Source organism: Trichosurus vulpecula, chromosome 4 (genome assembly GCF_011100635.1).
Source record: "Trichosurus vulpecula isolate mTriVul1 chromosome 4, mTriVul1.pri, whole genome shotgun sequence".
In the NCBI taxonomy this organism is placed as follows: domain Eukaryota; kingdom Metazoa; phylum Chordata; class Mammalia; order Diprotodontia; family Phalangeridae; genus Trichosurus; species Trichosurus vulpecula.
In genome coordinates, this window is record NC_050576.1 from 374,718,433 (window position 1) to 374,734,881 (window position 16,449).

A 16,449-nucleotide genomic window follows, 5' to 3' on the forward strand; every position below is an offset into this window, starting at 1 on the left:
ATATTAGTCTTGTTTTACGGGCCTAGGTTATTTTTGACCTAGCTCAGAGTTCACCTCTAAGAAGACTTTCTTGATTGGTGACTACTCTAAGAACTTCTTTTTTCAACGTTTCCCAACAATTATATACACAATTTCAATCACAGCCTTTTGCATTTGATGTTTTTATTGTTTTCAAGTCACTTCATGAGTACATGATTTGCTTTCTCTACTAAAAATTCAACTAACATTTTGGATTTCTTTCAACACACATTTATTGACAGCCTTCTCTCTGAGATATATAACTACTGTCTGTCTGTCTCTCTCTTTCTCTGTCTCTCTCCGGTCTGTTTCTCTCCCTCTCTCTCCTCTGTCTCTCTTCTCTCCTCTCTCTCTCCATTTCTCTCTCTCTCTCCCTCTTTCTCTCTCTCTCTTCATCACTCCCTCTCCTTCCCTCTCTCCCTCTCCACACATACCCCCAAAATATTCCCTGAAGGCATTTTCCTTCCATTGTGATTGTGTGATTGTAAATAATAGTATTTTAGTACTGGGAAGGACCTTTCAGAAGATCTAGTCCGATCTAATCATTTTCAAGATAGGGAACTAAGACTCAGATATGTGAAGTAAGGTGTTTGTATCTAAGATCACAAGGGTCTAAGTAGCAGAATAAGGACTGAATCCAAATCTCCTGAATCCTAATCTAGTGCCTTTTCCTCTATGCCATACTGCAATACTCCAGATGTAATCTGGTCAGGATAAACTATAGAAAGCAAAGATAAACTATGCTTGCCTCATTGGGTATATTACATTTCTCTTAATATATCTAAAGATCATTTGGGCTTTTTTGGAGGGAGAAGGAAGAAGGCTACCACATCACACTCGGTGGTGATTTTGCTTTTGCAGTCTAGGAGTGAAAACCTCAAGTTTTGTTTGTTTGTTTTTTTCTCCTTCATGAACTATTTTCTCCCCAACATATCTAACTCGTATCTTAGGTGAGCAGTTGATATTTTGAATTCCAGTGTAAGACCTTAATTGTCCCTTTCAAATTTATCTTTCCAACTTGAGGGGATATTTGTAGATCTCCATCTTGTCTCCTTTTCATAGCTTCATGCCAGCTGCAGATTTGAGAATCATAATACCTACATGTCACTCAAAAATACTGAACAGTAGAGTACCCATTGCAGAATCCTACAGCATTCTACTAAAGACCCTTTTCAAGTCACCAGTGATTACATTAAATACCATTCTTTGCATCTTAACCACTTAACTTCTGTCTGCCTAAGTTTTTACATCTGTGAAATGAGGTGATAATAGCATCTTCCTCCCAGGGTTTTTTTGAGGATAAAAATAGACAATATTTTTGAAGCATTTTTCAAACCTTAAAGTGCTTTATAGGTGCTAGTTCTTCTCCTTCTCATCTTCCTCCTCCTCCACTTCCCCTTCCTCCTCCATCTCCCCCCTCCTCCTCTTTCCTCCTCCTTACTCCTCCTCTCTCTCTCTCTTCCTTCCCCTCCTCCCTCTCCTTCCTCTGTCCCTTAACCATAGAATATGGCCTTTACTGGTCAGATGCTGATAGTCCCTCTTTCATTCCATTCTATTTAGTCACTACCCTCCACTCTGCTCTTACAGACAAATTTTCCTGCACATGCATGAGGGAGAAGAAAGAAGAAACAGACCAAGTAACAGGACCCATGATTTTAGCCTCCTACCAAACAGTAGTCACAATTGACTTAGCTTTATTTACTTCGAGACTTTATTAATATTAATAGATCACTATCATTTTCTCTCATAATGCTTCTGAGACCCTATTCATTATCAAGATTTTCCCATGCTTCAATTTTCTCTTATATGCCTAGACCAGTCTATGTTCCTCCCTTTTGACACTCTATTTTCACAAATAGGAAAATGCATGAATAATATTTCTTTGTCCAATATACCATTTCTCAAAGAGTGAATGATTCCAAAAGATCAGAAAAGTTTGTAGAGTTGGTACCAAAAGAAGGGGACCAAGAAGACATAAATTGTTGCTAACTCTATTTTCTAATTTTCTGATCTCCAGAAAATCTTTGAGAAAGTTCTGTATACAGATCCTTGGTGAAAATAAGAGAAAGTAACATATATTTGTAGACAATCTTATATAGAAAAGTATATCTTCAAACTCACAGTACTGACTGAAGGTTATAGAAATTACAAAATCTCATTTTATATATATATATATATCTCTTTTGCTGGTTCTTTGAATAAAACATAGCCTTAAAGGCACTTCACTAACAAGTTTTCTTCCATGCTTGTCTAATTCACGTATGGTGTGTCTTTCACTAATGGAATTCCCTTCTTGGGCCATGGACTTTCTACTCGCTCACTGGTCTTGCTCAGTTATCTTCATTCTGTTAGGCCTGAGTTATCACCACCATATTATGTTGGAATTCTTTCAGAGTCCTATGGGCAACCTTGATATGGATAAATATGCTCTGTGGAGAAACATGTTGATAGTAAACAATAATAATATTACATGCAGCATTAATTGGTCATTCCATTTGTGTGTGTGGTTTGTCCTTCGTTCTTGAAGAAGACCATGAAATCAGGAAGGTGATGCATGACTTACAATAGAATTGGATTTAAATTAGGGAGGGCTTTCATTAAACCAGGGGACAGCAAACTTCATTCATTAAGCTTGAACTGGCTCTGAGTAATATACTACTTGAATTCACCCCTGTAGTTCTTGAGCCTCTGACAATTCACTTCCATTTGCAGTCATTCAAAATAATTACACCATTAGGTACTACATATAACCATTTACCTAACAATAAGACAAAAGTAATAATTGATATGTCATAGGTACTTAGTATAAGTGAATTCAGGAAATATTATATTCTACACATAAACCTAGGTCCCACTGTCCCACTAGTGTTCCTAATATCTATGAGGGAAAGTAGGAACACATTTATTTACATGAGTAAGGGAAACCTGTGAGCTTGGAGTAACTCTCATCTCTACATTACAGACTTTGATGTCAATGGTCAACTTAATAACATTAGTACCATACAAAGACACCTTTCTGCCAAATGGTCTGCATTTAGTCCATACCGCACTCCTGCTGGACAGATCCTCTTCTCTTATTCTCATGAACTTAGGAAGCATTACTAGACACTTATGACTCACAATCACTCTTAATAGAGCATTGAGAAAGTGTGTACTATTGTATTAGCTATTATAGTTATCCCTTCCACATCACGAGGTTAGGGTAGTGGCACCTCTGTAATCTGGAAAATCCTTGTAAATTTTCTGACCTTCCCTTCATACCAGAAAAGAAGTCTGACTTTTTTCTTTTTCTTTTTTGGGGTGTTTACAATGCCTTATTGTAAAATTTTGGTTAAGTATTTGGTCATAGCTTCTGTGTCATCTACTGGCCTTCACATGTCATCTGTGGCTTCTGCAAAACTCCCCCCAAATTCCCTTCAATTTCTTATCAGCCTGAGATATATAGAAACCACAATGGGGAAAGTCACAATGTGGAAGGGATGACTATAATTCCCTTTAAATCAGGGCTCTGCAAAGATCATTAGGCTGGTACTGGTTCTGGGTAATACAGACAAACTAAATGAAATCTTCACTCACAAGAATTCTGCCTCTTCCAATCAACCGTCATGTCACAAACATGGTTTTCTCCTTTCTGCTTTTCCTTCTCAAACAAGAGAGGGGTGAAAAGAATTAAAAGTACTCAATGAGTGGAGCACTGGCCCTGGAGTCAGGAGGACCTGAGTTCAAATCTGACCTCAGACTTGACACGCTTACTAGCTGTGTGACCTTGGGCAAGTCACTTAACCCCAATTGCCCTGCCATCCCCCCTCCAAAAAATAATTAAAAGTACTTTTAAAAGTCTTTACCTCTCTCACAGTATGAATTGCACCAAAGGACAATTCAGATATCTACCCAGTCAATAAGGAGCTGGTATCTAAAGCCTTCTTGTCAAGTTTCTCTCATGGTGCCATTTTTGTTGTTGTTTTCACACATCTTCATCAAAACTGGCTTTTTCACTTGTTTTTGAAACTTTCACTCTCCAAGTTTTCCTCATCTACTTGTTCGTGACTATGATTCTTGACTATTACAGGGAGTTTCTTCACTCTTTCTCAATATTGTTGTTGTGCTTGTCCTTCATTCTCAAAGAGGACCATGATATCAGGGAGATCATAACATGACTTACAATTGACTTTGATTTGAGTGAGGGAATGCATGGTCACCAGCCTCACTTTCTCCTCTGGGTCCAGTGGTCAGATATTCATCAGGACTACAGGAGATGCTCCAGGATACAATCAGAGACCCTGGCCCTTTTAGGCTAAGGCCTTTTCAGGTTCTTACTTTGAGTGAGGTAACACCCATTGTGAATAGTCCTCTTTAAGGAGTGAGTCAAGGGATGCCCCTTTATTTAAAAAAAATCAAATTTGTAGGGGAAGACCCTCAAGGTTGCTGGCCAAAAGAGAAACAGTTACAATTTATATTCATTATGAGCCAGGAGAGCCCAAAATATAGTCATTAAGTGGGGCTTGGGCAGGGACCTGTTGTCCAATCTATAAGCTCCAGAGCAAAATGGGTTAAAGGTTTGGTCTTTGAGGAAAAGAAGGAAGGAAGGAAGAAAGGAAGGAAGGAAGGAAGAAGAAAGGAAGAAGAAGTCAGTAAGTCTCAAAATAAAGCTCAAATAAGTCCTGGTACTCAGTAACTCATTTTATGAGGATAAAAAAATTCACACATGCACAAGCACCGAGTAACTTTTTTTGTTAGTTCAAAATTCAACATCCTTATTTAATCTTCCCATAGCTTCTAATCAGTGAAGTGATTTATATTTTTGTGATTTTTAACTTCCTAATCCTTAAAAACACTTAGATGCAAATGAGCTGAGAGACCACAATTTCCTTCAGCTTCAGACCTTTCTCAGTATAACTGGTGCTATTAATATTCAGTGACTCTGAAAACTGCATTTCTTAACACATATTTTTTAGGATTTCCAGTAATAAAAGTTCTCTTTTCCTTCTAGCCATCAAACTGTTAACTATGAAAGGGGCATTGCCTGACATTCTTCCTAAGTTGATTTATTTCATCTTCTACCTAGAAAAAGGCATTTTTTCCTTTTTCAGTAAATTGCTCATATCTTGAGGTGGCCGTTCTGTATACATGTTTTAAGATGATACAAAATTCTAGATAGATTGAGCCATAGAGTTAACTTTACTTACTGATGCCTTCATTTTTGATATCAAGTAATGCATAAAATAGGTAGTAATACACTTGTCAGAAGTAGTGGCCAGTAATGTCTTTTGAAGTCCAAAAGTTCAAGGGATTCCTGACAGATAGTGAGCTATATTACAAATGCTCATTTTTTTTACAGATAAGATCATTTACTAGAAAATTAAAAGATCTCCTTAAAACTATTGACGTCCATTCAAAAGAGATCAGCCTAGCAGTACACACAAGAAAAAAAAGATGAAAAAAGCCTATTGTACAGTCTATGAGAAATAGTGTCTAGGCAGTCCATTTATTTCATGCACATATGCTGGAAAATATTAATACAACAAGCTGTGATAAGAGTTCAATGGAAAGAAGAAAGAGGGTTGAATTGCTTTTAGAAATATGTATAGTACTTTCACTGCTACTACAGTGTTTTCTGACAAAGAGGTCTATTGTTTCAATACCAACAATCTCCTAAATATATTTATGATTCATTTATGGGACATCATACTCTTTGAAGAAACAAAATTTTGAGTGACTTAAATCAAAATGGAGAGACCCATGCTGGAAACAGTGGTATCCATAAAGCATTTAATAAATCAGAGGAAAAGCCTCTCAAGAATAGTTTCTCAAAGGAGGAATTATGGAAAGACATCCATAATAATTCACAGGATAATAAAGTGTTGTTATTTTTTGACTTGCACTGGTATGCATCATCACCAGTGAGATCATTGTTGGTGATACCAACATATTTTAAAGCCTCAATAATCTCTTTAGATGAAGCCATTTTAGTTCATGGAAGGCTGCAGGTTCTCTCCCTCTGGTCTTGTTACTTAAACTAGGCAAAGCCAAAACAGAAAGAAAACTATAGATCAATTTCCTTAATCAATTTTAAAGCAAAAATTTTAAATAAAATGCTAGCAAGAATATTGCAATATATCAGAAAGTAATACAATATGCCAAGGCTGAATTTATATCAGAAATGCAAAGCTGATTAAATATTAGGAAAACTTTAAGCAGAATTTAGAATATCAATAATAAAAATAACAAATCACATTTTCATTTCAATAGATGCAGCCTTCAGGCCACGTGTGATCCTTTAACTGAATCTAAAGTTTCTGAAATTTCATTCAGATTCAGTCAAAGGGCCTCACTTGAGGACCTAGAAGGCCACCCCTTGTAAGGGATCTAGAGGATTCCCTACCCTTGATCAAGATCATATATGTGTCATGGAAGAAATGTGGTGTAGGACTCCTTCTTTCCTTAGTTTTTCAATTTATATAGTTTTGAAATTAATTTTTCTTTAAATATTTGGTAGTTTTTGTTTGTAAATTCATTTAGTCCTAGGCATTTTTCCTTAGGAACTTGATTTATGGCTTCTTTATTTTTTTTTAAGATAGGGTTATTTAAATATTCTATTACCTGTTCTATTAATCTAGTCAATTTATATTTTTGTAAATATTCATCCATTTCATTTTGATTGTAAGATTTATTGGCATATAATTGGGCAAAATGGCTCCTAATAACTGTTCCAATTTCATTTTTGTTAATTGTACATTCATCTTTCTCATTTTTGATGCTAATAATTTGCTTTTCTTTTTTCAAAATCAAGACTACCAGTGGTTTATCTACTTAATTGTTGTTTTCATACAACTAGCTCTTAGTTTTATTAGTTCAGTGTGTTTTTGTTTTGCTTCCTATTTTGTTAATATCTACTTTGAATTTCAGGATTTCTATTTTAGTGTTCAATTGGGAGTTTTTACCTTGTTTTTCTAGGTTTTTCTTTTATTTATATGCCCAATTCATTGCTCTAGTCTTTCTTTTTTTAATCGATGTAAACAAAATATAAGTTTCCTTTTGAGTATTGCTGTGTCTGCATTCTACAGATTTTGGTATGTATTCTCATTATTGTACTTTTTAATTAAATCTTAAATTGTTTATATCATTTGTTCTTTGACTCACTTATCCTCTAGTATTAAGTTATTTAGTTTCCAATTGATTTTTAGTCTATGCTTTAAAAGCCCTTTGTTGAATGCAATTTTGTTGCATAATGGTAAAAAGAATACATTTAATTTTTCTGGGTTTTTGAGGTTTTCATATCCTCATTCATGGTCAATTTTTTAAGGTGCCACTTTCAGCTGAGAAATAGATGCATTCTTTTCCATTCCAATTCAGTATTCTCAAGAATTCCATCATATCTAAGTTTTCTAAAATTCTATTCATCTCCTTAACTTCCTTCTTATTTATTTTATGGTTAGATTTATCTAGGTCTGAGAGGGATAAAGTAAGGCCACCCATTGATTTATTTTGCTATTTCCTCCTCTAACTCATTTAATTTTTGCTTTAAGAATTTGGGTGCTGTAACACTTAGTTCCTATATGTTTAATGTTGATATTAATTCATTACCTATGGTAACTTTTACAAGATATAGTTTCCCTCTTTATCTCTTTTAATTAGCTCTATTTTTGCTTTTGATTTGTTTGGAATCATTATTACAGTGCCTGCCTTTTTAACTTCAAGTGAAGCATAATAGATTCTACTTCAGCCTCTTATTATTTTAACTCTATGTTTTTCTTTCTTTTTCAAGTGTGTTTCTTGAAAGAACATATTGTTGGAGTCTAATTTCTGATCCATTCTACTAACCTCTTCTGTTTTATGAGTGCATTCCTCCCATTCCCATTCATAGTTATGACTTCCATGTATTTCTCTCCATCCAATTTTCTTATGCTCATATTTCTCTTTTTTATACAATTTTCTCCTCAAGAGTCTGTTGATTCTGAGGGCTGACTTCCCTAATTTACTCTCCCTCTTATTCTACCCCACTCCCATTTCTCTTAATCCTTTTCCCTCTTTCCCTGTTGGACAAGATGAATTTCTTTGCCCAACTATGTGTGTATGTTTGTTCTTTTCTCTTTTTAACTGGTTAATATGAAAGTGAGTTTCAAGCATGGTTCATTTCCCTTTACAGCCCCCTCCATTGTGCAAACTTTTCCTTGCAGCCCCAGTTATTTGAAACCATTTTTTTTTTTGCCATTCTTCCTGCCCCTTATCCTCTCTCCCAGTGCATTCCTCTAACTCAGTGCTTCTTAAACTGTGGGCCTTGACCCCATATGGGGTCATGAAAAATTTGGCAATAGTAAAAAGCTTTTGAACACACAATGACCAAAAATTAATTAGAAATTAAATGCATAATGAATTGGAGGTGTTTCTGGCAGCACCTTCTCATGTTGCATCATGCACCTTCATTGCAGTCTTGGTTCTGAACACAGAGCATGAGCACTTTGCACTGTGCATGCTCTCAGAACATGCAATACTAAAGAACCACTGCCAAAACATGACAAGGGGTTGTGAGTGGAAAATGTTTAAGAAGTCATGCTCTAACTCACCCTTATATTATTCATATGATATTAACCCAACATAATAGCTTCATATGAGATCTTCTATTTAACTACATTCCCTCTAAGAACTCCAGTGATGATAAAGTTCTGAGCAGTTACATGTATCTTTTCCCTATTTAAGAATATAAGCCCTTGAACTTTAAGTCCTGTGTGATTTCTTCCACTTTTTTATCTTTTTATGCTTTTCTTGATTCTTGTGTTTATGTATCAAATTTTCTGTTCAGCTCTGGTCTTTTTTTATCATTTTTGAGCCCTTTGTTTCTTTACAATGTTAGCTACGAAACCTTGTGTGATCCTTACCGTGGTTCCATAGTACTTGAATTTTTTCTTTCATCCTACTTGCTATATTTTCCCCTTGACCTGAGAATTCTGGATTTTTGCTATAATATTTTTGGAAATTTTCATTTTGGGGGTTTCTGTCATGAGATGACTGATGGACTTTTCAATTTCTACTTTGCCTTCTGGTTCTGCAAAATCTAGACAATTTTCTTTTCCAGTTTCTTGAACTATGATGGCTGGGCTATTATGTGGCTTAATTTCCTTTATATCTCTTTGAGTCATTGTCTTCAGTTCAGACAATTCTAATTTTTAAAGAGTTGTTTTCTTTAGAAATATCTTTTACCTTTTTAATAGTAATGTAATTCTCTTTTCATAACTTTCTTGCACAGCTCCCATTTCTTTTTACATTTTCCTTTACTGCTATTTATTTTTTCTAAATATCTTTTGCTTTTTTCCCTTTAATTATTCTAAGGATTCTTGTTAGCCTTGTGTCCAATCTACATTTTTCTTTGAAGCTTTGTTTGTAGATATTTTCAGTCATTATCTTCTGTGTTTGTGTCTTGAAACTTCCCTGTAACCATAGTAGCTCTTTGGGGTTGGGTTCTTTTTTATTTCCTCATTCTTCTAGCCTACTTCTTGACTTTGGATTTTATTTTAGTGTTGTGCTCTTCTCACTTTGGGGGGAGATGTCTAACCTGAAGTTCTGTTTTTATATGTCCTCCTGCTGTTTTCACGGCAAAATCTGGGAGCCTGCAAGTTTTCAGTGTTTCCAAGGTGATGTGGCCTGGGCAGAGGTTTATTCCCTGCCTTCCTGGTTTGAGCCTCAGCCACATAGCTAAGTTTTTTGAATGTCTTCCTTGCTTTTTTCACAGCTAGGGCCTGTCGTGATACTATATCTTTACCTCTGCCCTGAAAGTCTAATGTGGAAGTGGGTTAAAGTTGACAGAGCTACCAACTGGAACCCATTTCTCTTCCCAGAACTGGTTCAAGGGTGACCCCATATTTCCAGCCCTGGTATTCAGCCTCATCCCCCTTACCATCCCACGGTGCTAGAATGTTCTTTATCACCACCAATGCCCTTGTGGTTAGCCCTTGCCTTCATGTCCATAGACTTCTCTGTTTGCTTAAGCTGACTTGGACTGGAAAAGTGACTCACAGTGACTCATTGTGACTTTCTTAGCTTTCTGGATCAGAGGTCAGTCTGGTGTATTTTCTAGGTTGTTGTAGAGTATATTGGGTTAGCTGGGTAAAAATGATATGAAGAAAGATGCTATCTCCATCCAGAGAAAGAACTGATAAATAGAAGTGTGTGTGTGTGTGTGTGTGTGTATGTATACATGTATACATACACACACACACACATATAAAATCCATATGTGTGTATCTATATATACCTCATTGTGTCTAATAGTAGCCATCTCTAGAGTGGGAGGGGAAGAAAAAAAGAAAAAAAAATGCATGATAATTTTGTTGTTTATTTGAAAGGAATAACAAATTGTGTATAGCAGATTTGCAATTTCATGTGCAATTATCATTTTTATTATATTATGTTATGGAAATGCTTGTTTTATTCCATAAATTAGAAATAAAATAAATTTCTGTTCAAGTGCAAGAAAAAAATGATGACTCTCACTTTGCCATTTTGACTCCTAAACATTTAAATTTTGAGAATTTTTTTTCTACCCCGACCTTTGGTTTCATTTTTATAGGGAATTCCTTGTGGGGAAACTCCTTCCACCAATAGAGTTTGGTAGAATTTTGTACTTTGTAGTTTTTAGAGAGATATTTTTTTTGGGGGGGGGTTTGAGGTTAAATGACTTGCCAGGGGTCGCATAGGAGGTTTTCTAGGCCATTCTACCTCATATTTTGGCAGTCAAATTTTCTTTTTTTAAAACTCCTATTCTGAGCTTTTAATTGCTCACATCAAAGTTGTTTTGCTGTTGTTGTTGCTGTTTTTCTAAAAAGACCCTCTCCCTCTGGGTGGAGGGAGGCTAAATAATGGAATTGAATAACCAGAAAGAGGCAGGGAATAATCAGCCAGGGGAAGGAGGAGTTACTAAGAAATAAGGTTATTTTACAAGGTCAGAAATACCTCTGCATATTCATGGATAGGGACCAAAAGGGAATCAGATGTGGCATAAAGTAGAGATACCAGGAAATTCTGCCTGCCTTTTCCCCTAGTCCCTCTCTGCTGTCAGCTTTTCACCAGTTCATATTTAGGAAGACTGGAGCCTTATTGAGTGTCAGGCATGAAAGCCAAACCTCAAGGATTTTCCTCTCAATTCTCATTCTGGTGATTAGAGCCAGATTTGCTGAGGCAGCCAGCTGGAACCACCCACAGATTCCCTTTGTTGATAAGTGGTTCAGAAAGGTGAGGGAAGCCCTAGTTCTGCAGCAGACTGCAAAAGAACTGAAATATAACACAGTTCACCATGTAGCTCACATTCGACCCTCATTTCCAAGGGAGAGAAAAGGTATTTTCGTGGTACGACAATGCAGTATGTGAATCCTGTCATATCCCCAATTAAAAAAGAGTCTACTGGTGAGCTGTATACAGTGGGAAGAGGTAGGTAATTATTCAGAGATAATGCTCCTGGAACAGCATATTGTCACAGGATAATGGTCCCCTGCTGATAGATAAATGCAGAGGCAAAGTCAGTATGTTTATTTTTCAAATCGGGAAACATTTTTTTCCTGTGACACAATTGCAGCTCTTGCAATTACTTTTCCTGTTTTACCAAATGAATTTTGTAGATTTAATCATTGTGTCTGATGGATGGCTAATGCAGTGAAGTGCCAAGAGCTTTCCCAGTGATTATGAGCCTCCTGTTCTCAGATTGGCTTAAAAAATAGGCGTTCATGAGTGTTAACCAATGAGGGAATAATCATCTATAGATGGACAGATTGTTTGTCAAATATTCTCTACTTTTTTGAATGTTGCACTCCAGATGGTTAAGGCTTAATTAGTTTTTGCCTTGTCAATTAAAGTCAGCTGGCCAAAAACCTGTGTCGTGGCTATTTTAGGGTATGGTCAAAACTGACTTGTAGGTTTTTGCTAATTTAAAGCATAGGTAGATAATCAGACCTGGCTCTTGGTGGACTCAGAATTGTATTGCTCACCTCTGACATCAACTCCTGTAACCAATAGCTGCTCAGATGCTAGCTGGCCTGCAGCAGAAGATGAGCAAAGCTTATTATTTTTCACTGCCCTCTTTTTCCTGTGATGCTCTTTGTTACTGCTCCCAACTTCTTTTCTGTCTCTCCTGGCCCACAGCTTTTCCTTAAAAACCAGACTCATCCCCCAACATTCTTCTTGTGGTGCAAGCTGAAATATTTTTGCCAATTGGAGATGATTTCCCAGTGATTGGCAATGGAGCAAATGTATCCTCTTGGTCCTTACCCGCTTTCATGATCTCCCATAATTCTTTCATTTCCAGTGTTTCACAGGTAGCTTAGCAACGCTCCTTTTGATGGCCAGACTATGCTTTGTAAGAGTTGGTATATTAGATACTTTCTCCAACTGAGGCACCATTAAAATGACCATATTTCATGTAATTACAGGTTATGGCATCTTAAAATATGCAGGTTGGTTACTAATTATGGAGTAGGATAGTACCTCAAGAAATTACCTAGCTTATTCTAGTGCTTCTAAACAGATAACATTAAAACCAGCGATAAAGAATCTCTTTTCTCTTAAAGGATTATGACACATGGAAAAATCAATTTAGTTTCACATAAATAATGTACACCTTATTTCAGGTATGGGTTTTTGTGTTTAATTTTAGAGAAACAGAAATATAAAATATTTCCCTTGTCCAATTTTCACAATAAGAAAAAGAAATGCTAAAAACTATTAAATAAATGAAATAAACTGTAATAAAGCTACTTTAGTTGCAAATTTGGTATATTAGGGGAATGAAAGGGAAGGGGAAATGGGAAGACGAAAGAGAAGACCTAGATATGAACAAAGGAAGGAAGATGCAGTATTAGCTTCCTTTAGCCCTTTAAGAATTAGAAAAAAAAGTATTATTCACAAAAACCCTGTGAGCAAAAGCTTATTGTTTACCTACCTTGTGAGGTAGGTAGTAAAGGCATTAATACCACAATTTTGCAGTTGAGGAAACTGAGCCTTCAAGAATTGCAATGAGTTGCCAAAGATCTTATAGCTAGTGAAGTTGCAGAGCTTAGATTCCTATATGGTAAAGACAATCAGTAAGTGAAAGATCTTTCAAGCCCATTGAATAGGCTTCAGTAGGGGCCAACAAAGGGAGACAGGCCCACACCCTTTCTCTAACTAGGTGTGAGGCCCCAGGCTAGTTAGCAAACTAATTTGCTAGTTTTCAAAAGGCATGAAGCCCTCAGGGGAGTTCCTAGGACCAGAGCTAACGATATGTGTTCTGAGTTCTAGTCAATGAGATGATAGCTGGGACTGTATAAAAAGTGAGCCCAGAACTGGGAGCAGTGGAGGGTAGAGCAGCAGGATTCAGAAGCAGAGAGCCAGCATTGAGAGAGAGTGCAGAGCAGAGAGTGCTGAACAAGAGAGAGTAGTGGAAATCAAGGAACTCAGAATCAGCAGAGCTGTAGGAGAGAGTGTTGAGCAGAGAGTCAGGATCTATGAGTGATCTTTTATAGGAAGGCCCTAGTAGGGGAAGTTGCAAGTATGGCTTGGTTCCTTGCTATAATATTTTGTTTATAATTTCCTTGTTACTACAGTTAGGTGAGCTTACCAGTTTTGGAATATTATTGCTACAATATCAAATTGGTGGCATTAGTCCTTGGATCTGATCCTCTGGAGTCTAAATAAATGTCATACTTCCTCTGCCTTCTACCTAAAGAATTCTTCATACTTCAAGATTCTGAACCACTCAGTCATGTCCATGGCCCTCTCCAAGGTCATGGATTTTGCCTTACTACTATATATACAGACTGTAAGTTTCTAATATCATAGATTTTAGAACTGGAAGGTATCTTAGTGCTTACCTGGCAGTGGACAGCTAGGTGGCTAAGTGGATAGAGTGCCAGTTTAGAGTCAGGAAGACCTGAGTTCAAATGTGGCCTCACACATAATAGCTGTGTGGCAAATCTCTTAAACTCTGTTTGCTTCAGTTTCCTCAACTGTAAAATTGTGGTATTAATGCTTGTACTACCTACCTCACTGGTAGGTAAGCAATCAGCTTTTGCTCACAGGGTTTTCATATAATTAAAATAACACCTTCTTCTCAGACTTGTTTTGAGAAGAATCAAAAGAGATAATAATTGTGAAGCACTTAGCCCCGTGCCTGGTGTGTAATTAAGTGTGCTAGCTAGTAGTAGTAGTAGTAATTGTAGTAGCATTAATTGTCATTGTTATCATTGTCATAGTGGTTGTCCAATACTTACCTTTACGTACAAATCAATAGAGTCATGGAGAACTTATGATTTGTCTAAAGTCACACAAGTCTAAGCCTAGGAGTCAAAGTAGTTAACCTCTGCTTCCCAAACAATGTTCTTTGTACTCTATCTTCTCTTGTCACCCTTAACTCCCTAAAAACATAAAGACACTTGGAGACATACCTAGAAAGAGCTACAAATGTATATGTAGAAAGGAAAGAGATATTCAGAGGGACATAGGCGCTTAACATAGGGAGAAACATACACACACAGAGAGAAGGAGAGGGAGAGGGAGAGGGAGAGAGACAGACAGAGAGAGAGAGAGAGAGAGAGAAAGGGATAGGCAAGGACTTAACCTATTTCCAAATATATGTGTATAACATATTTAAAAGCCATCTTAAAAATCAACGAATATTAGACAAGCACATTATAATGAAAGTTTTCATTTCGTACCTAAATATAGGCATTCTTGAAATCTTTGAGATAGGGAAAACCCCTCATTCTGACTCTCTAAAATGAAGGGTACTGAAGTGTTCTTCACAGGAAAAAAAAGAGATTTTCTTTAAAAAATAATAATTTCCCTTGTTTTGATAGCCTGTTTGTTGCTTTCAAAGATTTTCAGAGCAAGTTTGCACTGAGGTAAATGATCTTTTATTTGGGATTCAGGTTGGAAAGTCTACACTGTTTAACAAAATCTATACAAAATGGATGATTTTGTATTCTACCATTTTATTTTAATGGAATTAGACTCCCTAATCTCCCTTGGCACCCCTTTCCTCCACCTTTCATGTGTGCTGCAATCAAGAAATCCATGAAGCCTGACTGTAAATATAAAATCAAAGAATGCTAATGTCCAAAGAGAATATAATGGTCTGCTCTTTTTGTTTGGGGAATCAGTCAATAATCAGTCAGCAGACACATATCAGTGCTTACTATGAGCCAGATGTTGGCTGAAGATGCAAAGAAAAATAAGCCCCGTTCCTGCCCACAGAGAGCTCCCATCCTAATGGAGAATACAGCAGGCACATAAATTGACACGTGCAAGTTGAACACAAAGTAGCTGGAATATAAGGGAGGTTAGAAAGATTAAATAATTCATCTGGAGTCACATATTGTTTTATTGAAATTGCTATACAGATAAGCTATAAAACATTCTTTTTTCCCTTCAGTTCTACATATCGTTTCTTTAAATGATAGCTGCAACATACAATATGTTAATGTCATCTGTGTGGCGCCATGGGTTTTTAGATCATGAAATATCGTTCATATGTTGGCCCCTTGATTCAATTTTGTATGTTCTGTACTCACAATTGAATGTGCTTAACCTTGTGACTCAGAAGCCTCATCAAATAATGATCAGATGACTGGGAAATCCCTAGAAATCACAAAAATCTATGTATTTTAAAGCTTAATTTGTTCTACATTTAAAAAATCTCAAGTCTCTACCAGTTTTAACTAAGTAAAGTAAGGCAGAGTTCCCAAGTAATTTCCTTCTATTGTACAAAATTAACCTGTATGCATTTTAAGAATAGTTGGTTGGCATCATTTAAATAGATACTGTGACATTAAATAAGATCTTTATAGACAGTTCTTTTAAATATTCCTCTACAAGAAAACTAGGTAAATAAATGAATTGTGAATATTCTTCTGTCTGGGACCTAGGTCTACTTGAAATGTTGGGAAATGATGCTAAAAGATGTAAAAGTAGCCAATCAGAGGATTTTTTAAAAATGCTTTTTTTACAGAAAAGCAGAACTTGTGGGAATTCACCTTTTTTAATCTGAGGCTACTGGTGCCCTTTAGATCCTTTTGAAGATTTAATACTATGTTTTAGTGCCTGATTAATAAATCAACATGCCGCACTTATTTATTTAGAATTCCTTTAGTAAGTTCCAGCACAGCTCAATATTTACCCAACCAGTTTTAGTTCAATTCTAATTATTTAAAGTAGAGGATCTTAACCTGAGACCCATGATTTTTTTTAAATTTAATTACTGTATTTCAATATAGTTTCTTTTGTAATACTATTCATTTTATCTTGAACATTTAAAACATTCTGATAAGGGGTCCATAGGCTTCACCAGACTACCAGTGAGATCCTAGACACAGGCACAAAAAAAGGTTAAGAACCCTTGATTTAAAATGGCATTTGCATATAGAGAGGCTGATGTCAAAAGAGTCAATGGGAATGAAAATTTCTAAATTC